Raw genomic sequence first — 21,927 nt, 5'->3', positions numbered from 1 at the left:
AAGTAGCTCTCACTTCAGGGTCTTCTCTGTGGATGCAGCTTTCAATTCTAGGGATGAGGAGCCTGCTCATCCCATCCTGCCTAATTGGGATCCTTTCTCTGGGAGTCCTATGTTGGGGATACAACTTTTCCCCTTCCTCTGGAATCACCTAGGTTCCCGCTTCTCCCTGCGTGTGTGAGTCCGTGCAGGAGCGCGCACACAAATCCACATGTTGGAGATGAGGGTTACAGAGGTGCTGGGATAAGGTCTGGATCAGTGGACAACGAAATGGGTTTGAGGGACAGGGAGGATGTAAAATAATAAACCGGTTGTTGGGACCAACCCATGCCACCCGTCTTGTCCCACGTTTAATTTATTGACTCTGATCTACTGAGAGGAAGGTTAACTTTCCAAAACAAGGCATTTCATTTTATTTCTGAAATCAGAATATGCCAGTGGGTCAAGGGCAAGAACCACCCCCCCACCACCACCACCACCAAAGTACAGAGCCTCTTTTCCCCCCAACCCTGTGCTGCGGGTGGCCCCGGGAACTGGGCCTCTCCTCCTACTCCCGTGCTGTGAGCGCACCATGCCTCTAAGGGCTTCACGCGCCCAGAAATACCAGTTCACAGCGGGGTAGGCTCTGGGGCTTCCAGGGGGTCCGCGCTGCGCTTCAGACCTGGCCCAGAAAGGGCCCTCGGGACAACCTCACAGACGGACAGAGCGGCAGCCAGCCACGCCTACGCCTCGGGGAGGAAGCACGGACATAGGAGGCTCAGCAGGGCTACCGGGATCACCTGTGGGGAAGAGGCAGGGAGAACTAAAGCCAGAGAGAGTGAGGCCATCTGCGAGGAGTGCCGGAAGAGCCAGAGCATTCGGTGTAGGAGTCAGAAGCCACTAGGTTGGATCCAAGCACAGAAGGGAGTTATCAAGACCAGAAATTGTAGTCAGATAAGTTAAGAACAGAAAGACGCCTTCCCCCAGACCCAGAAAACTCTCATGCATCCTTTAAGACCCAGTTCAAAGGCTCTTCCCTCTCTTTTCTGGCTCCCTCCTCAACAGACCCCTTTTCTGCACCCCTGCAGCAGCCTTTCCGCACCTCTGTGCCTCCTTGTCACGATCGCAACGCCCTGAGGAACAGGGAGCTCATTGGCAGAACGTCTCTAACTTTGTAAACCCAGTACCAAGCAAGATTCCTGATACACTGAGTCCTGAGGACTCAGTAAATGTTTGCTGATTGACTAGCTGCCGGCAGGATACCTGCTCCTTCTTGTGTGCGAGCTGGATGTGGAAGATGGGCGCAGCCCGAATGTCATCCGACAGGCTGGGGGAAGTGGATCACCTGCAGGAGGGTCTCCATGCATCGAGCCTTGAGCTATCCAGAGAACCGCTGTGGAAGAAGCAGTAAGGTCAGTGTCCGCTAGAAGGCAAAGGCGGGGGGGGGGGGGGGCTAGTTACAGGCAGGTGCCTGGAATCCTGAAGACTGGCCACAGAGGCTGCAGAGAAGTGGTCCCCATAGGTAATCCCAAACTTACAATCCCCAGGTGTGAAGAAAAAGGGTTAGTGGTGGGCTTTGATTGGCTGGGTTAAACTGGAGGATTAATGGCAAACTGGTCACATTTTCAGCCGTGTGCCTCCAACCCCATAGGCTGGTATCTTAAACTCAACTCACTCTTCCGGTTTCCTCCTTAACCCTATCCTTCTTTTATACCCTGCCAAGGTGGCTCATTGGCAAAGCTGTTCCTTTTTGTCACCCTCCCCTCCCCTCCGCTAGCTCAGCACTCCCCAAGAGTAATATAATGCGAGCCAAAAATGTAATTTAGGATTTCCTAGTACTCCATTAAAAAAGAAACAGAAAAATTAATGCAAAAATTAATGCAAAAGAAACAGAAAATTAATTTTAAACATGTTTTATCTCATCCAATATATCTAAAATATTATTTCAACATGTAAATAATATTAAAAATTATCGGTAGGATATTCTACAATATTTTTGTATCATGTCTTTGAAACCCAGTGTCTAGTTTATAATCCCAGCCCATCTCAGTTCAGGTACTGAATTTCTATGTAAAAGTAAAATGTAGTTCTACCAAAACAATAAAGTTGCATTTAACGAAGAAAATTACCCTGCTTCAGTTTTTTTTTTTTTTTTTAAGATTTTATTTGTTTATTTAACAGAGAGAGAGAGAGATCACAAGTAGGCGGAGAGGCAGGCAGAGAGAGAGGGGGAAGCAGGTTTCCTGCTGAGCAGAGAGCCCGATGTGGGGCTCAATCCCAGGACCCTGGGATCATGATCTGAGCCGAAGGCAGAGGCTTAACCCACTGAGCCACCCAGGCGCCCCCTGCTTCAGTTTTTAAGCAAAACTTCAAGTTCAGCTCCTTGGACACACTAGCCACATTTCAAGGGCTCAGCAGCCACATATGGGTGGTTGCTGCCATTTTGGATGAGTTGGGTCTAGCTAGCTTTGGCAAGCTCAAATTCTAGTCTGGCTTTCAGTCTTCCACGTAATCCTCAGATGGGCCACTCTCCGATGGAGAGGCCTGGATCAGACAGATCTCTGATTCCCCCTAGGAATCTTAAAGAGCATAATGCACTTTTCTTTTTCTGGTTGGTTGGTTCTATTGATTTGAGAAGGTTTTAGGGACCTGGTGGGTCCTCACTAAAGCTCTTTGATTGATTCCCTTTCCACAGGGTTGTCAGATTTAGCAAATAAAAATACAGGATACCCAGGAATAGGAATTTCAAGTGAATAATGAAAAAAAATACTATAAGTATCCCTCAAATATTGTATGAAATACACTTATACCCCCCAAATCCTTTATTTATCTGAAATTCAAATGTGTCCTGGATTTCTATTTCCTAAACCTAGCAGCCCTCCTTTCATGACCAGCTGTTGCGCTATGTGCTCAGCAGCAATTCCTCCTCCTCCTAGTACCGGCGCCTTGACCTTCCTCCAGAAAACTGTCGTCCCTCCGTTCTCAGGCCAGGCTGTTTGACTGAGACTCACTTCCCACTCTTTCCTCCAGGGCCATCCCACAGGGAGAGCACATGAGCCAGGCCTGGGCAGAGGGCGGCTTTCCCCTGGAGAACGGTGACCAGCTCAGGGATGGCATGTGACCCAAGACAAGCCACCTTCCTCCCAGGCATGCATGGGAATCACGGGCACAGATAAACTCTCCTTCCAACCGGGTTGCTACATTGGTAGGATGCAGGGCCGGCACTGCTGGGGCCCCGTTTGCCACCTGTTGGAGAAAAGCTGCCTGAGAAGGAGAGCAACATAGAAGAAAGTTCAAGGCTGACATTCTCTGGAGTACATTGTTTAGAGTACTGGGATCTGGCTATCCTGGGACCCCAGTTACGTCAACCAGTCATGTGCCTTGTTTAGCTTAAACCAGAATGAATTGGGTGTCTGTCCCATATTTGTAACTGAAAGAATTGTCTGATAGTTATAATCTCACAGGCATGCCCCAAGCATGCACATGCATTCCTTAGAGGAGAGGATGAGCCCAATAAGACAACAGCAGGAAGAAAGTCAGCCCTTAGCCCCACCCACGTCGATAGCTCCGTGGCAGCCCAGGCAGGAGGCCAGGCCCCAGCCAGCCACGTCCCATCGCCGCCTACCTGCAGCATGGCCAGTGCCCTCCAGAAGAGCTTGGAGTTGCGAATGCACAGGTCTAACATATGGTTTTGGAGGATCTTCCCAAGAAGCACGTGGGTCCCTGTACTCACGGTATTCAGCACCCACTTGGAGCTTAGCTCATGCTGAACTTCTGAACAGGGCGCACACACACGGGGGTCTAGGAAATGAGAGGATGGGAGAGCAACAGGGTGCAGAGGGCCCTATTGTCAGACAGGAATCCAGGGATCAAAAACCAGGGACCTAAATACAGATGGAATTTGTTTGACCAGCCCCGAGTTTAGATGTTAGGATAGTGGTTGTAAACCAGGACTGTCCCTGGCAAAACTGCTGCTGCCACACATTTGCGGTTTTGACCCCCCAGGACACACATCTCTTCTCTGAGTTCTTGCACAGAAGGGTTTTGCACTTATCGGAACGTTCCTTTTGCCCCCCAGGTACCCGACAGGGGAGGAGTGAAGGTCCTGGGACTCATTCCACTAAACCAAAGGCCCCTGGAGCAGAGGTGGTGTCTTACTCTGCTCCAGAGCCCCAATCTTTTTGATAATGGCTGATACATGGTTATTGATCAATACACATTTGTTGAAAATTAGCTCAATTTAACCCCTATAACAACCCAATGAACTAGGCTTTTTTATCCCCATTTCTACATCTGTGGAAACTAGAGGTCAAAAGTAAAGTCACTTGAGGGGCACCTGGGTGGCTCAGTCGGTTAAGCCGACTCTTGAGTTTGGCTCAGGTCATGTTCTCAGGGTAAGAAGATGGGAGTCCTGCGTTGGGATCCCACGGGAGATTCTTTCTTTCCTCTCTCTGCCCCTCCCACCGCTTGTACTCTCTCTTTCTCTCTCAAATAAATAAATAAATCTTAAAAAATAAAAAGAAGCAACTTGAGGGGCGCCTGGGTGGCTCATTTGTTAAGTGTCTGCCTTTATTTCAGCTCAGGTCATGATCCCAGGGTCCTGGGATCAAGCCCTGCACCCTGCTCCCTGCTCCGCAGGAAGCCTGCTTCTCTCTCTCCCACTCCCCTGCTTGCGTTCCCTCTCTTGCTGTGTCTCTCTCTGTCAAACAAATAAATAAAATCTTAAAAAAAAAAAAGAAGCCACTTGAATAAGTTTATATGATAGTGACATGTAGAATCAGGACCTAAATCCAGGTCTTCTGATCTGTGATGAAGGCATTCCCTACTTGGCTACAATCATCTCCTTGGGGGGTGGGGGGAGTAAGATAACGTATATGAAAGCACACTGAATACTAAAACACTGTGCAAACACACGGTACTGTGAGTGAAAGCCCTGCTGTCCTTGGCCCTCATCTCTTGCCCTTATATAACTTTCTATTACTGCACTTTGCATCTATTACTGTAACAAGAGTCCAGAAAACGAATTGAGGGGATTTATTACTGGGTCCTTGCCAGGCTAGGGAACAAGCTACCACTACTTCTGCCTCCTTATGCTGGCATTCTAGAAGGAGCAGGTCACACACACCCCTTGCTGAGGGTATATTGAAAATACTTAACAAGCGATCGACAAGGACATGAGTACTGAAGAGGAACATTTGCAAGGATGTGGGTGCAGCTAGAGACTATGAGGATAAGTGAAGTCAGTCAGTCTGAGGAAGATGCACACCGTAGGATTTCACTCGTGTGTGGAATTTAAGAAACCAAACAAAGGGGAAAATGAGAGAGAGAGAGAGAGAGGCAAACCAGGAAACAGACTGTTAGCTACAGAGCAACGGTTACCAGAGGGGTAGTAGGTGGGGGCGGGTCGGTGAAGCAGGAGATGGGGATTAAGGAGTGCGCTTGTGATGGGCACCGGGTGTTGTATGGAAGTGTTGAATCATGATACTATACACCTGAAACTAACATTACACTGTATGGAATTACATTACATTGGATTTAATTCCATACATTGCTGTATGGAATTAAATTACACAGGAATTTAGATAAAAACTGGAAAAAAAAAAAACCAAGAAAAATATATTGAGGCTCATTTGTCAAAAAAAAAAAAGAGTGCACACAGAAATCTGACCAACCAGAATGAAGCTAGCTAGTATGCAGTACACAGACTGCCCTGTGGGAAAGAGATCAGTCAAATCTGGGTTTTATCATTTATGTCACTGACTATCAAATAACCATTTGTACCATGAACTATCATTAACACAAAAATATTTTCAAGTGTACATAATCTGAATCCAGACACATTCATTTTAAAGTCCATAGAGAAAAAAGGCAGCAACTGTACCTAGAAAGATCCTTAAAAAAAAAAGAGTGAGAGAAGCATTAACCTTTCAAATATTAAGCCCACAATAAGCCTCTGTATTTAAACTGAATGGCATCATCACATCAATAGACAGACTGGTAGAACAGAACAGAAAGTCCAGAAATAAACCAGTGCACATGGGAACTAAGTGTCTGATAGAGGTTGCACCTCAAATCACTCAGGAAAAGATGAATTTTAAAAATGTATTGAGGTGGGGCGTTTGGGGGGCTCAGTTGGTTAACATCTGCCTTCAGCTCAGGTCGTGATCTCGGGGTCCAGGGATGGAGCTCCCCATGGGGCTCCCTGCTCAACGGGGAGCCTGCTTCTGCCCCTCCCCCAGTTCCTTCTCTCTCTCTCAAATAAATTATATATATATGGAGAGAGACAATCAGATAGTCACATAGAAAAAAATTAAATTGAGTTCATACCTTAACCCATAGACAAGAATAAACTAATGAATTGCAGGTCTAAGTGTTTAAAAAAAAAAAAAAAAGGAAAGGAAAAAAGAAACCATTTTTACTAGAAGAAACATGTACTAGAAGAAAACACAGGTGGAGTCCCTTTACAACCTGGGGGTAGCAGAGAGCTTTTTGTGCCTCACGGTCCAGATTCAACAAAAAATGGATTAATAAGTTCTACCCCAGTAGAATTAAAACAAAGACATTTGCATGGTTAAATCCCAAATGAAATATTTACAATGCATATCAGAAATAAAGAACTAATGCCCCTGATTTATAAAGTACTAAAAATCAGGGGCTCGGTCAGTTAAGCTTCTGCCTTCAGCTCAGGTCATGATTAAGGCCAACATCGAGGTCATTGCTTAGTGGGGAACCTGCTTCTCTCTCTCTCCCTCTGCATGTTGTTCCCCCTGCTTGTGCTCTCTCACTCTCTGTCTCTCAAATAAATATATTTTTAAATAGAAATAAAGTACTCAAAATCAAGGGAGCATCCAGACCCCAATACCATTAGAAAATGAGTGCATTTCATGTATTTACATGAATACACAGTTCACCAAGAAAAAGATTTACTAAAGACCTTTAAGCATGTGAAAGAATGCTCAACCAAACACATAATAAGTAAAATAGAAATGAAAACCACACAGAAATAGAATTTCTCATCTACCATATTGGCAAAAATTCAAAAGCTTTTTAATGCTTTTAAAGAGGCTATGGGGAAGGGGTGCCTCGGTGGCTCAGTTGGTGAAGCATCCAACTCTTGGTTTTGGCTCAGGTCCTGACCTCAGCGTCATGGGATTGAGCCCCATGCTGGGCTCCACACTCAGTGCAGAGACTCTCTCCCTCCTCCTTCCCCTCCCTCCAATAAATAAATGTTTTTTTTTTTTTTTTTTTTTTAAAGGAACTATAGGAAACGGGCATTCTCCTATATTGCAGATACAAGAAGCAAAATGGGACAATTTTCTGAGGGGAAATGCTGCCGTATCTCATGGAATTACATATGTATTTGTCCTTTCATCCAGCTCTCGTTCTTCTAGGAATTTACCCAAAGATACACTTCTACATTACAGAAACACACGCATATTCATTGCATCATTATTGGTAACAGCAAAACGCCGGAGACAACCAAATGCCCTACATCAGAGACTGCCCCAATCATTCCTGCACATGTACAGTCTACACACAAATGTAAAAAATAATGAGGAAGGGTTTTATAAACCCAAGTGGAGTTATTTTCAGGATATCTCATTGAAGCACAAAAAAATATACATAGCACAGGGCCTCTTGTAAAAGAAAAAATTGCAAAGTACAAACAAATGTGCTTTTTTTTGCAAAAAGAAACATAGGAAGGCAAGTCAGTAACTAATGAAATTGTTTACCTGAAGGGATGAGTGGAAACAGGTGGAAGGAAGAGTGAAGGGGATGGGACATCTCCTTATTATACAGTTTGATTTTAAACCATGTTATGTTTTACATATTCAAAAGATAAAGTGGTATCGAAAACAAAAAACTCAGGGACCCCTGGGTGGCTCAGTTGGTTAAGTGTCTGCCTTTGGCTCAGGTCATGATCCCAAGGTCCTGGGATCGAGTCCTGCAGTTGGGCTCCCCACTCAGCGGGGAGTCTGCTTCTCCCTCTGCCTGCCGCTCCCCCTGTTGTGCTCTCCCTGTCTCTCTCTCTGACAAATAAATAAATAAAATCCTAAAAAAAAACCCAAACCCTCTAAAATGGGAAAAAAAAAAAAAAAAGGAAATGAAACTCACTAAATATCATATTGATAACATAACTACAGAGAGAGGAAAAAATTTAATCCTAGTGACTTTTTTTTAAAAGATTCTATTTATTTATTTGACAGACAGAGATCACAAGTAGGCAGAGAGAGAAGGGGAAGCAGGCTCCTTGCTGAGCAGAGAGCCTGATGCGGGGCTCGATCCCAGAACCCTGGGATCATGACCTGAGCCAGAGGCAGAGGCTTTAACCCACTAAGCCACCCAGGCACCCTAATCCTAGCAACTTTTGGACACTTTATGTGTCTTTTGTGGAATATGGTCAGAAGACAAAAGAACTGCAAAGAAATCTTTACTGTTTCTTGGTAAGTTTGTTGATGGTAGTGGTATCAGGGTAGCAATTTCAAAATGGGTATTTATTGTAGGACTAAGGAAATGAACAAATAAATTGATAATGTTGGGAATCAACATTGTCATTAAGGGAAAACAGGAGGGAGAACATACATAAATTCATAAATATGTACGTATGTATACATACATATATAAATATCTACTTATGTGAAAAAAAACATATACAGTTGATCCTTGGACAACAAAGGTTTCAACTACACAGGTCCACTTATATGCAGATTTTTTTCAAAAATACAGGGTGGTGTACTATGAATGAATTTTCTGTATGGTTTTCTTTTCTTTTTTTTTTTTTTTAAGGTTTTATTTATTTATTTGACAGACAGAGACACAGCAAGAGAGGGAACACAGCAGGGGGAGTGGGAGAGGGAGAAGCAGGCTTCCCGCAGAGCAGGGAGCCAATGCAGGGCTTGATCCCAGGACCCCGGGATCATGATCTGAGCAGAAGACAGATGCTTGAAAAATGAACCACCCAGGCACCCCTCTGTATTATTTTCTTTTCTCTAGCTCATTTTATTGTAAGGATACAGCATATACTACATATAACTTAAAAAATATGTGTTAATTGAGTGTTTATGTTATTGGGAAGGCTTCTGGTCTAGAGTACGCTATTAGTTAAGTCTGGGGGAGTCAAACGTTATACAGGGATTTTCAACCGTGTGGGTTGCCAATGCGTCTAACCCCCATGTTGTTCAAGATCAACTGTATTTCCTTGTTCGTTTGTTCATTGTCTTTCTTTATTTCTTTCCTTCTTTTTTGAGACAGAGGAGAAAGAGAGAGCACACGTGCACATGCAAGCAGGAAGAGGGACAGAGGGAGAGAGAGATCTCAAGCAGACTCCACGCTGAGCTTGGAACCAGATGTGGGGCTCAATCTCATGACCCTGAGGTCATAACCTGAACCAAAATCAAGAGTCCAACATTTTACCGACTGTGCCACCCAGGTGTTCCTGTATTTCCTTGTTCTTTCTACCCAAGAATTTTGCTTAGAGGCAAAGTCAGCAGTAGCAGTGAGCGTACCTAGCACCTAGGTTTCTAAATACAGCAGCCCCCACTTACCCCACAGATAAGTTCCAGACCTGCTATAGATGTCTGCTACTGCGAACAGTATGGAGCCATATACATAACCATTTTTCCTATACGTAGATTCCAACAATAAAGATTAGTTCATGCATTAGGCACAGTAAGAGACGAACACCACCAATAATAAAATAGAACAATTATAACAGTACACTATGATAAAAGTTATATGACTGGGGTCTCTCTCACAAAATATCTTATTATACTATATTCATCCTTCGCCTTCTGGTGACGATATGAGATGACAAAATGGCTGCTCCATTTTGACATGGAGGGACAGGAATGATGACATGGAGGGACGGGAATGATGTAGGCATCGTGACATAGGGTTAGACTACTACCGACCCTTTGGCAATCTGTAAGGGGGCGATCTGCTTCTGGACTACCAGTAGATTAGGGTAAATGAAGCTGTGGAAGCACAACCGTGACAAGGCAGGACTGCTGTACCGATCGCCAAGGACAGCCACCAGCGCTCCTTGAAAACTACGGATTCCAGCCAGGACTGGAACTAGGAAAGTACAAGGTGAACCTGGGACAACATTTCTGTTCTCCTACATAGATGTCTGGGGACACTAGTGTACAGACACACATCTATACACACACACACACACACACACGTAAGTAATAATTAACAGAGTTAGAAACTGAAGTGGAGTGGTTTCTAAGACACCTTGTTAAGAAAAAACGCAAGGCACAAAAGACTATCATATGCTACTCTTCTGCATTAGAGAAAAGGTACCTTTTTTTTTTCTTTTTCTAAAAAGACACACAGCAAAGAGTGTTCCAACACTAATGTGACTATGTCACAATGACAAAGGGGCCAGCTTGAATAGGCTCTCATTTTGAGTATTAAAATCAGTAATGACAGGAATAGATTAAAACACATTTAACAACAAAAAATTCATGACTCCACACTGAGTCTAAATAAATGTAGATGGGGTGGGGAGAGAAGGGAGAGATTTTCTTTACAGAAGAATCCCAACTAATAAATGTAGACAGAAAGATAGAAAAATCACCATTTAAAAACCACCATTGTTATAAATTGATTCAACCAAGAATGATCTGTGGATGCTAAAACCATTGAGTGAAAGATCACTAAGGAACAGGATGCAAAGAAATCTGACACAACCAGGACGCCTAGGTGGCTCAGTTGGTTAAGTTTCTGCCTTCAGCTTGGGTCATGATCTTGGGCTCCTGCGATGGACTCCCTGCTCAGTGGGGTGTGTGCTTGTCCCTCTCCCGCTGCCCCTCCCCTGCCACCCATATTCTCTCTCTGCTTCTCTCAAATAAATAAATAAAAGCTTAAAAAAGAAAGAGAAAAGAAATCTGACACTACTTTGAGTAAGTTATAAAACATAACATCACCAGTAAAGGAAGGAACTGACATCAGGCATCTCCCAATGTGATACCCTCATCTATGAGCCTCATCTCTGCGGCACTCCTGCCAAAACGCTTCACCTGAATATAATGAAGAAACAATCGGTGAAGCACATTCTGGAAAATAATTGGTCAGACTATCAATGTCATAAAAGACACAGAAAACAGCTAAAGAATTCATCTAGATTAAAGAAAACTAAGGAGACCTAATAACAAAGTGCAACGCATTATCTCTGATTGGATCCTGGACCTGGAAATAAAAATAATGCAGAGATAATTGGGGAAATTTGAACACAGTCTGCATTTTCAATAATCGTACTCACGGTCCTTTTTCCTGAGTGTGAAAATTATATTGTGGTTATGTAGACAAATGTCCTTGTTCTTAGGGGACACAGTAATTTGTGTCAAATGTCATCTTATGTCCAAGTATCTTTCAAATAATTCAGAGGAAAAGAGGGATGAAGCAGTTGTGGCAAAATGTTAAATATTGGTGAATTTAGGTGTGCCTGGGTGGCTCAGTTGGTTGGGCATCTGCCTTCAGCCCAGGTCTCAATCCCGGGATCCTGGGAGCAAGCCCCATGTCAGGTTCCCTGCTCAGTGGGAAGCCTGCTTCTCCTTCTTCCTCTCCCTCTGCCTGCCACTACCCCTGCTTATGTGCTGTTTTTCTCTGTTAAATACATAAATAAAATCTTAAAAAAAAAAAAAAGATTAGTGAATCTAGGGAAAATTGTATGGGTGTTCACTGTTCTGGCAATTTTTCTGTAGGGTGGAAAATTTTTCAAAATGAAAGTGTGGGAGGAGTTTACATCAACGATATTTCTGCAACTAAAGATTTACTAATGGAAGCCTTTTTATTTCAAACAATCGCAAAATATTTGGAAAGATGCAAACCAGAATCAAGCAAAAGACAGAAGCTATACACAGCAAAAAAAGACTGATTGATGTGACTATGTAAAAATGTAAAGAAAACATCTCTCCATCAACAATGGAAAAATAAAAAATAGTCATAAACTAGAGGAAAACATAGAACAGGAATTTTAAAAAGGCTACTATCCTTGCTATATACACTCCGTCTTATAAATTAGTAAGAAAAAATTAAATATACCCAAAAGAATGGGTGCATATGCCTAGAAGGCATGAAGAAGTAAAACAATAAAGAAAAAAAATAACCAATATATAACTTTAAGTGGCCAATCTCCACAGTCATCAAAGGAATTTGAATTAGGGGCACCCGGGTGGCTTAGTTACCTTAGCGTCTGACTTCAGCTCAGGTCATGACGTCAGGTCCTGGGATCCAGCCCCTGCTTGGGCTCTGCCCTCAGCAGGGAGTCTGCTTCTCCCTCTGCCCCTTTTTCCCTCCCACTATTCATTCTCTCTCAAATACATAAATAAAAATCTTTTAAAAAATGATGATATGGATATATTTGTACAGAAAGGTGTTCATAATTTTCAGTGAAGAGAAACAAGTTAAAAACAGCATGGCAAAGATGGTCCTATTTTTGTATAAATATATTCACATACTTACATATGCATAAAAAAGCCTAGAGGGACATTCTTCAAAACTTGTCTAAGTGGTTTTTTGGAAGAAGGTTGGTTTTTTTTGTTTTTTTGTTTTTTTAAAAAAAACAGATTTTATTTATTTATTTGACAGAGAGATCACAAACGGGCAGAGGGCAGGGAGAGAGAGAGAGAGGAGGAAGCAGGCTCCCTGCAGAGCAGAGAACCGGATGTGGGACTTGATCCCAGGACCCTGAGATCATGACCCAAGCCAAAAGCAAAGGTTTTAACTCACTGAGCCACCCAGGCACCCCATTCTAAGGATATGTTTTAAAATGGAAAACTGGGGATGCCTGGATGGCTCAGTTGGTTAAGCAGCTGCCTTCGGCTGAGGTCATGATCCCAGCGTGCTGGGATCGAGTCCCACATTGGGCTCTCTGCTCAGCAGGGAGCCTGCTTCTCCCTCTGCCTCTAACTGCCATTCTGTCTGCCTGTGCTTGCTCTCTCTCTGACAAATAAATAAACAAAATCTTTTAAAAAAATAAAAAAATTTAAAAAAATAAAATAAAATGGAAAATTGGGTGTTTTGTTTTCATAACATTAAAAAAAAAAGCATTTGTATCTGAGACTTACTCTTTTCTTTGGCACAGTCAAGGTCAAATTTAAGGAATATAAGGGATCCCTTAGATCCTCTAGTCGCCTAAGAACACTGGGGCTCAGTGAGCCCACTGAGCCACCCAGACGCCCCTGGAAGAAGGTTATTATGGATGCTTTTCTCCTTTTGATTTCTGTATTTTCTAAAGTGTTTACAATAAAAATATTGCTACTATAATTATAATTTTCTTTAAAAACACAGATCTTGGGATGCCTGGGTGGCTCAGTTGGTTGGGCAGCTGCCTTCGGCTCAGGTCATGATCCCAACATCCTGGGATCGAGTCCCACATCGGGCTCCTTGCTTGGCAGGGAGCCTGCTTCTCCCTCTGCCTCTGCCTGCCACTCTGTCTGCCTGTGCTTGCTCTCGCTTCTCTCTCTATGACAAATAAATAAATAAAATCCTTAAAAAATAATAATAAAAAAATAAAAACACAGATCTTTTTCAAAAGACCACAGGTTAACATTCCCTACTATATCCCCTATCCCTGGAATAGGACTTGGCATGTGATAGGTGCATAATGAATGAATGAGTAAAAGAATCTGGCTCAATTCATGGATATGGTTGAAATTTATACTGTAAAGTGAAATAAACCATGGGCTTAGAGTCACAAGGCCAGGGTTCAAGTCCTGGCTCCTGCTTTAGCCACATGGCTATGATTACAATGCCTTAATCTCTTAGTTTTGGTTTCCTTATCTGAGATGGTGGGGAAACCTACATTCCTTTGGAACCCGTTATGAGAAATGATATTATAAATGAAATACAGAGTCCTACATGTGTATTAGGTATGATGATGGCATAGTGGAAGCTGGAAGAGGTATCTCACATTAAGGAGGGTTCTAGACAATGTGGGTTTCATCGGAGAAGACTTCTCAGAAAATGTGAGATGTCAAAGGAGACAATGAATGTGGAAAGTACGCCACAAAAGTAGAGCTGTGACCAATGAACACCATTTGGAAGGGAAGACAAAGGTACGCACTGGAAGGAGCATGGACCCCCTGGCTCAGGGGGAAGGGCTTCCTTTGAGTTCTGAGTGCAGGTAAGAAAGCATGGCAGCTGTTTGGTCAAGTCAGGAAGCTTCCTGGAAGAGGTGATCTGAATAATGGATGAGACCACATGTATCCAGCGTAACCCTTCAGGGCCCTGGTTGTGCCCTGTGGAAGGCGGGCAGGTGTGAGGTGAGAAAACCGAGGAACCACAGATGCAAAACTGCCTTCTTTCTTGGGCCACAAAGCACAGCTGAAGTAACACTCAGATGTCCCAATGCCCTCTCCAGACCAAACTGCAAAGTGTACCCAAATTGATAATTATTTCTATGATTATTTTCAGTGCTCGTACTGATAATGTCTTGCTAAAGCAATATCAGTGCTTCAGTAGTGAAATTATAATTAGTAAAATTATAATTACAAATATTATAATCAATTATAATTAGTGAAAAATAGTGAAATTATAATTTCATTATATTACAGACAATATCGGTAATTTTGTCTGCAGTGAATTCAGCATAGTGAACTTGCAAGGATATACCTTAAAGACTTTTGTATAGTGAGGATGACTATAACATCAACAATGAACCTGAAACAAGGGACAAATGAGTATCTGTCAGGTGACTGGTGGCCTGGCCTGTCTTTTTCACATATTCCTGGAGAGAACTGAGCCATTACCTTGGAAACACTGACCAGTGACCTGGTAACACCAAGAACTTGCCCAGCTGGCTTTCTGGGAGTCCAGCAAAGCTTTCCACCCTCCAGCCTTGAGGGGTTGTGTGTGTGTGTGTGTGTTTAAAGATTTTATTTATTTTATTTGACAGAGATTACAAGTAGGCAGAGAGGCAGGCAGAGAGAGAGAGGAGGAAGCAGGCTCCCTGCTGAGCAGAGGGCCCCATGCGGGGCTCAATCCCAGGACCCTGGGATCATGACCTGAGCCAAAGGCAGAGGCTTTAACCCACTAAGCCACCCAGGTGCCCCGTGTGTGTGTGTGTGTGTGTGTGTGTTTAAGATTTTATTTATTTACTTGCCAAACAGAGATCACAAGTGGTGTGGGGGAGGCTCCCTGCTGAGCAGAGAGCCCAATGCAGGACTTGATTCCAGGACCCTGAGATCATGACCTGAGCCGAAGGCAGAGGCTTAACCCACGGAGCCACCCAGGCATCCCAACTGAGTTTTCTAATTTCTGGAACCCTTCCCCCTCTGAGTCCCTCAGCACAGAGAATACCCTCTCATTCCCCATACCTGGATGAAGTTCCCTTCGTATTCGAAGAAAAGCAGTGGCCACGTGATGCTGATGATGGAGGGAGGAGCTTCCTCAGAGGGGTCTGGAGAAACAGAGAGAGAATGAGCCAGAGCAGCATCCCCAGGAATGCCGTGCTGTAACTGCCACCCCAGGTTCCGTCCCCAAGGCTGGACCCTCACCGGCAGGGTCTGCCCCACGGTGCTATGCGCCAGGGCCTGGATGTGGGCCGTCTTCTCCTTCACCTGCTCCACCAGCGCCTGCACCTCCGTGAGGTTGTCTAGGAGAGGGGAAGAGATGAAAGCTGTTCTTCCTGTTCCCTGTGGTCCTGTCAGGACACGCGCCCCTCTCCCTCCCTCGGAGCAGGTGCTTTAAGACCCAGAAAAATGGCAGCTCCCCCGAGTCACTCCCCTGCCTCCCTCTGCTCACCCCACCCCTCCTGGCTTCCCTCTCACCATCCAGGGTGAAAATGAAGACCACGGTGTCGATTTCTGTGAGGGATGGCAAGATGGAAGTCAGGAGGTCCTCTTGGGAGAAGGAGAACTGGGGACCCTGGGCAGGAGAAGATGGGGGGCCCCCTCCCATGAAAAACTCCCGCACACAGACCTGGAGACCACAGGGGATCTCACAGGACCTCTCACACAGCGTGTTTGTACACAGATGGAAGAACCGAGGTTCAACGAGGTCAAGTGTTTTGTCCAAGATGATGCAGCAAGTTGAGGGAAGAGCCCTGGACTAGAGCCAGCTTTAGAGGGAGAATCCAGAGCCTTCCGCCCTCCCTGTGCTACCCCAAAGCCTTCCGACCTCTAACCCATATTCCCTTCCCTGGACTGTCTGCCTGCTCTCCTCCCCCACCTGTCCCCAGCTCCCCTCACCTCCCACTCCCTGCACACCTGTCACCTTCACAACCTCCCCCATGTCCTGTCATCCCCCCACCTGGTGGAGGAGCTCAGTCCTCTAGTTAAACATATCACTGTGATCACCAGTGAGAAAGCCGGAGGCACCTGGGAGAAAGGCCACCAGCTCCCGGGGTGGGCCCAGGGCCCCCTCTAGACAGCATGGGTACCCAGCCCTGCCCAGGGGAAGGCACAATTCCCTGAAAACTAAGTTCTGCTGGTCCCTAGCGGAGGTGCGGGGGGTCCTGTCCGAACGCAGGGCAGAGGACAGAAAGGACTTCCATGAGCAGAACGCCAAGATCCAACAGAGGCCGAAGGACATGAAGAGAGCGGGGCGAGGAGGATGGGCTCGGAGCGGACGAGGAGGTCAGTGGGGATTCTGGGAGCCAGGCCAGAGACACAGGCCCCCACAGAAGGAGTTCTTTCTGCACGACCTGGACCCTCCCCAAGCCACAGACTCGCTGAAACTAGGTGTCCCAGGTGGGCACAGAGATCAGTGGGACCTGAAGAGCCCAGGGTCCGCTGGAAACAAGTGAGACTTTGTGTGCTAAGAAACCCTGGCCAGCTCTTTTCCCACGGCCCTAGGGTGCGGTGGGGGTGGTGGTACTGGGCCTCCGTCTTGCTGCCTTTAACCCGTCTGTCTCTGCATCTGCACTTGCCATCCCCCAGCCCATACTGACCCCCTCCCTGCCTGACTCTGACTGTGCTCTCCTACCTCTGAGAGGCTGCGATGCCTCGGTCCACAGTCTTATGGGCGTCCAGTAGGTTTCCAGCAGGATCTTGGTTGCGCTTCCACCTTTCATTTGGGAAGAGCCACTGAGGCCCTCAGGCTAAGGAGGTGATGACACCCGGGAGAGGTTGGGAGAGGAAGGAGGATCCTGTTGTTCACGAATTAGTGGCTGCTGGGCATGCGCTCTGATTAGAGGCCACTGGGCCTACATTCAGCAGGACTGGGGGTGCCCAGGGCGCTACAAGGAGGGCTGGGTTGTGGGCTTCACTGAGACAAGCAGAAAGAGGGTAAGGGCCACCTCTGGTCATTTCCATGGCACATTCAGGACTCTAAGGAGGAGGCCACAGTGACTGAGTGTCCCGTTAGCAGGAAATGAGTGGTTTTTGGAGAGGGTTTTGTTTTTTGTTTTTTCAAGAAGTTTCTTCCAACCCAACCCTCCACTTTTTTAATAGCAGTTTGTCAATACAAACGTCACATTTCAGGTCCTTTGGACAGACCAGTGAAGCAGCCATTGTAATGGACAGGGATGTAACATGACACACCAAGCATAAAGAGATTATTGCAAAGAGAATGATCAAACTGGTGACTGAGAAAGGAGATTAAAAGTAAACAACTGCAGATGGGAGGAGAGATGAGCGCCTGAGAGCTGAAAGATACGGACCTCACACGGGGCGGCTGCCTTCCCATCTCACAGAAGGAAGAGCAAGGGAAATGTCACACATGGGTCCATCCCTGGCAGAGAGGCCAAGGGGCAGGCACTCAGCTCAGGGCCTTGTCCAGTCAAAGTGAGGGTAGACCACACTGGAGAGAAAGAGGAGCACAGAGGCTTGGAAGGTCCACCCAGTTTTTGGAGAGGATTAGAAAGGCAGAAGAATGCAACTGCATCCCATTGTTTTAAAGCCCGCCTTTGAAATGAAAATGTAAGAGAAACAGAAAGCAATTCACCCTTGCATTCAATCCTCTCTACTCACAGATGCAAAAGAGGTTCTTCAAAAGGGAAACCTGCCCTAGATGGGTTAGCTGTTTAATGATGACGGATTTAGCAGACAGGGTCAGGACGGAAATACAACATCTTAAGGTAAAGGAGGAAATGGGAAAATAGGATTTGCTTTACAACATTTTAGTTGACACACTACGCCAGGAATTCAGACAAGACGTAACAAGATTGGAGGCATCTGGGAGGCGGCAAGCATTCCCTAGGTGAGGGTGGGGAGGATCCTACCCCAACAGCAGGACTGAGCCCGAAAGCTTCCTGTTTCCCTGCAGCTTCTGCATGCGCTCTGCTATTTGTCGGAATGTGGAACTCCAGTCTTCTATGGGGTCATTTCTGGGGCCCACAGAGAGAGAGACGTGGGGAGATGGTGAGAATTTAAAGGACGGGCCTCAGATGAGAGTCGGGATCAAAGACCACATTGGGATTGGGTCTAACATCAACATTCTCCTAGAGATGTGCTTTGGAGCTCATAAGGACACCGTGTCCCTGACCCCAAGGAAAACGGTTAGTAAAATATTCAGCAATTTAATCCCAGAGCAAAGCCATCACTCAAGTTTAAAGCTCCAGCCTGATACCAGAACTTTCTTGTGCCCCCGTCCTTGCCCGTGTCCCACTGCCATGGCCACAATACCCACAACTCTCTGTAGGCCCCTGGAGGAGTGCCTATCATCAGAATGTCAAAACTGCCACTTTATTTTCAGTCTTAAGGTCCATCAGAAGCCCTTCCCATTCCTGGAAATAAATTCTGGCCATCTCCCCAAAGAGTGAACCCCTCACTACCTGAGGGAGAGACAACCGCTCCTGCCGAAGGAGCACAGCTACAAGGCATGAAGCGTAGCATCCAGCAGTTGGCAAACATTTCTCGAATAAATTAACCACGAACAAAACAATGTGTTAAGGGGACGAGAGAACATCAGGCTTGTTACCTGCTTAGGGGCAACCATGAACTCTCAAAGAACGGGATCTTCTGTAGTTGACCTCTACTGGTCAACCCTGCTAGGGGATACCCGGCCAATGACCCACTGTGGCAGGAGCTCAGACAGTTACCTCTGTATAAGGCCTCCCTAACCTCCCCTCATCATCCCATCCCTGCAAAATATCTACCCCTACTTTAACTACTTTTGTATTTTTTCACTTGTATTTCCTCGAGGGCAAGCAAATTTCACATATTGCACGCCCATTTTGTAAAAGTGTTTCCTGTCATTTGTCCTCCAACTACTTTGGAAAGTCCCTAAAGACCTAAGCAGAGCCTGGAGCCAGGGTTCATTGTGCGGTTTAACACTGAGATCCCCAAACTTGCTAGTCATCAACATCACCTGGGGAGTTTGGGTTGGTGTTTTTTTGTTTGTTTGTTTGTTGTTTTTTTAAACTACCCATTTCTGGACACCACGCCCACCCTGAGAGTCAGTTTGAGGAGTTCTGGAGTGGAGCCCCAAAATCTGTATTTTTAACATGCTTCCCAGACGACTCTGAAGATCAGCCAAGTTTGGGAGCCGCTGATTTAAGGAACAACTGGAAGATCTCCACGCCCACATTGTTTGAAATCCGTCATTTCACTTAGTCCCAGGGCCTGAAATTAGCATCCACTGCAGCACATACATTTTTGGTGAAGGAGAGTCCTCCATTAAAAGGAGCAGGGTTAAAAGTATCTCAGACTCATTTATATCTTTTTTTTTTCTTTTTATTTATTTATTTGACAGAGAGAGACCACAAGTAGGCAGAGAGGCAGGCAGAAAGAGAGAGGAGGAAGCAGGCTCCCCGCCGAGCAGAGAGCCCGATGTGGGACTCGATCCCAGGACCCTGAGACCACGACCCGAGCCGAAGGCAGCGGCCTAACCCACTGAGCCACCCAGGCGCATGAATTACGCTACAAGCCTGGAATCTGGCAGTTGAGAAAAGGACCTCAGAAAGCACCCGGCCGCCCCTCCCCCCAGGACCACCACTGCAAGTGCAGAGCTGCTCTTGAGGAATCAACAAGCCTTCCCTGGAACATTCCAGACAGGATAAAGCCTTCAGCTTCATCAAGAGGCCCACGCCAATGGTGAAGTCAGCAGAGCTCCCCGCACCTGGCCGGGCACCAGCATCTCCAGGGATGGTCTCAAAAAATAAGGGATTTCAGGGCCTCACCCCAAAGCGACAACATCCAAGCTCTCGCACAAGGGCCTACGAATCTACGTTCTTCTTGCTTTAACACTCCTGAGGCTGGACATCCAGGGAACCACACCTGAGCACTATCGGCTTCACATGCTGACCTCTGGGATCAAAGCGGCCATCTACATAGAGAATAAGGCGGAGGTGACTGGCTGGCACAGAGTCCTCAGGAAAGGGGGCAGGGTGGGGGTTTGAGTAGCCAGAGGGGGACCCAAGGGGAGCCTAGGATGACAAAGGAGAAAGGTTGCTACAATAAGGGAGCTGGGCAAAGGGGAATCAGAGGCCACTCAGCACCCACGGCTCCTTTGAACAGATGCTTCTCTTTGGGGTACGCATCGTCCCGACCCTATTCTATCTTCTGGCCCTTGTTTTCCTTGTCTCTTCACTTTCTGTTTTGAATGTCTGCTTTCTGGTATTTTACATGGCCTTTGTAAGCTGCCTTCAATCCTTCCCGAAACAAGAGACTACATCAACCAGTGGATCAAAAAACGAAACAAAAACAGAAACAAAACAAAACAAAAACTCACCAAAAACAAAAACCTCATAAGCTCAGGGACAGTCAGTATTTACTTGAATGTTCTGAGATGCGGTGAATATGACTATAGCCACCATGCCCCCCTCTTCGTGGCTGAACTGAAGATTTTGACAGGTTTGCTCTCAGCCTCCCCCAGTCACTGCCTTTCATTACTGGCCCATCACTGCCTTTCATTACCGTGGGCTCACCTGGCCATGTTCACGGGGCTGAAACCAACCAGGACTGGCAAGAAGGTGGCTGGGTTGTCCATGCCGGAGTCCATCTGGCCTGCCACAAAGGGAGCCTGATGGCAGGGGGAGAAAAAGGGCATGATGAGAGCGGAGGGGTTACTCTAGTGTTTCCTGCGGCCCAGGAGCATCAGAATCCCCCTGAGTGCTTGTTAGAAATGCAGTCCCAGGGCGCCTGGGTGGTTCAGTGGGTTAAGCCGCTGCCTTCGGCTCGGGTCATGATCTCAGGGTCCTGGGATGGAGGCCCGCATCGGGCTCTCTGCTCAGCAGGGAGCCTGCTTCGTCCTCTCTCTCTGCCTGCCTGTGATCTCTCTCTGTCAAATAAATAAATAAAATCTTTAAAAAAAAAAAAAAAAAGAAAGAAATGCAGTCCCAGGCCCAGGTAAGATCTACTGGATCTGCCTTGGAAGGGGACAGCCCCAGGCCTATATTTTTAACACGTTCCCGCAAGGAAATCCTCTGCATGGTAAAGTTTCAAAACTACTGAACTACATTGTATGCTCCTTAAGGTCGGTGTCCTGCCCTCCTTGTGTGCTTCCTTCTGCATCTAGCATTGCTGGACCTGTTTCTGCTTAGTGAATTGTTAGAATCAGTATACTGCAGTGGTGAGAGAAAATTGGGATCACCAAATCCAGTGCTTGGAATCTTGTTAAAATGCAGATTCAGACTCAGTAGGTCTTGGTGGGGGGCGAGATTCTACATTACTAGCAAATCCTAGGAGATAATGATGTTGCTAAGCAAGGACCATGCTTAAGTAGCAAAGGGCTGGTCCAGGGGTCAGCTTCTTCTGTAAAGAGCAAGAGAGTAAATATTTTAGGCTTTGGGGCCCCTGTGAACTCTATGCAATACTCAACCCTATCACTGTAGCATGAAGTGTCCATAGATCTTAGGTAAACACAAATGGCTGTGTCTCAAGAAAACTTTATTTACATAAACAGGCAGTGGCAGGATTGGCCAGCGTGGTTTGCTGACCCTGGGACTAGTCCATCTACCTTGGTTGTTGAATGGACTGAAACACAGGTATTCTGGAATAGGATCCTTTCCCTGTCATTCCACATTCATGCAGCTGGGTCTCAATTAGTGAGAGTAAAATCAAA

The 21,927-nt window shown here is 45.9% G+C and overlaps 1 pseudogene; it reads right to left on the bottom strand.

Moving 5' to 3' along the window:
* Nucleotides 1–597: 597 nt before the first annotated feature.
* On the bottom strand, nucleotides 598–20,880 carry LOC122915479 (annotated as a pseudogene).
* Between the last annotated feature and the right edge of the window lie 1,047 nt (nucleotides 20,881–21,927).

This window comes from Neovison vison, chromosome 8 (genome assembly GCF_020171115.1).
Source record: "Neovison vison isolate M4711 chromosome 8, ASM_NN_V1, whole genome shotgun sequence".
Lineage (NCBI taxonomy): Eukaryota > Metazoa > Chordata > Mammalia > Carnivora > Mustelidae > Neogale > Neogale vison.
The sequence above is the reverse complement of the archived record's forward strand: the minus strand, read 5'-3'. Positions and strand labels throughout refer to the sequence as shown.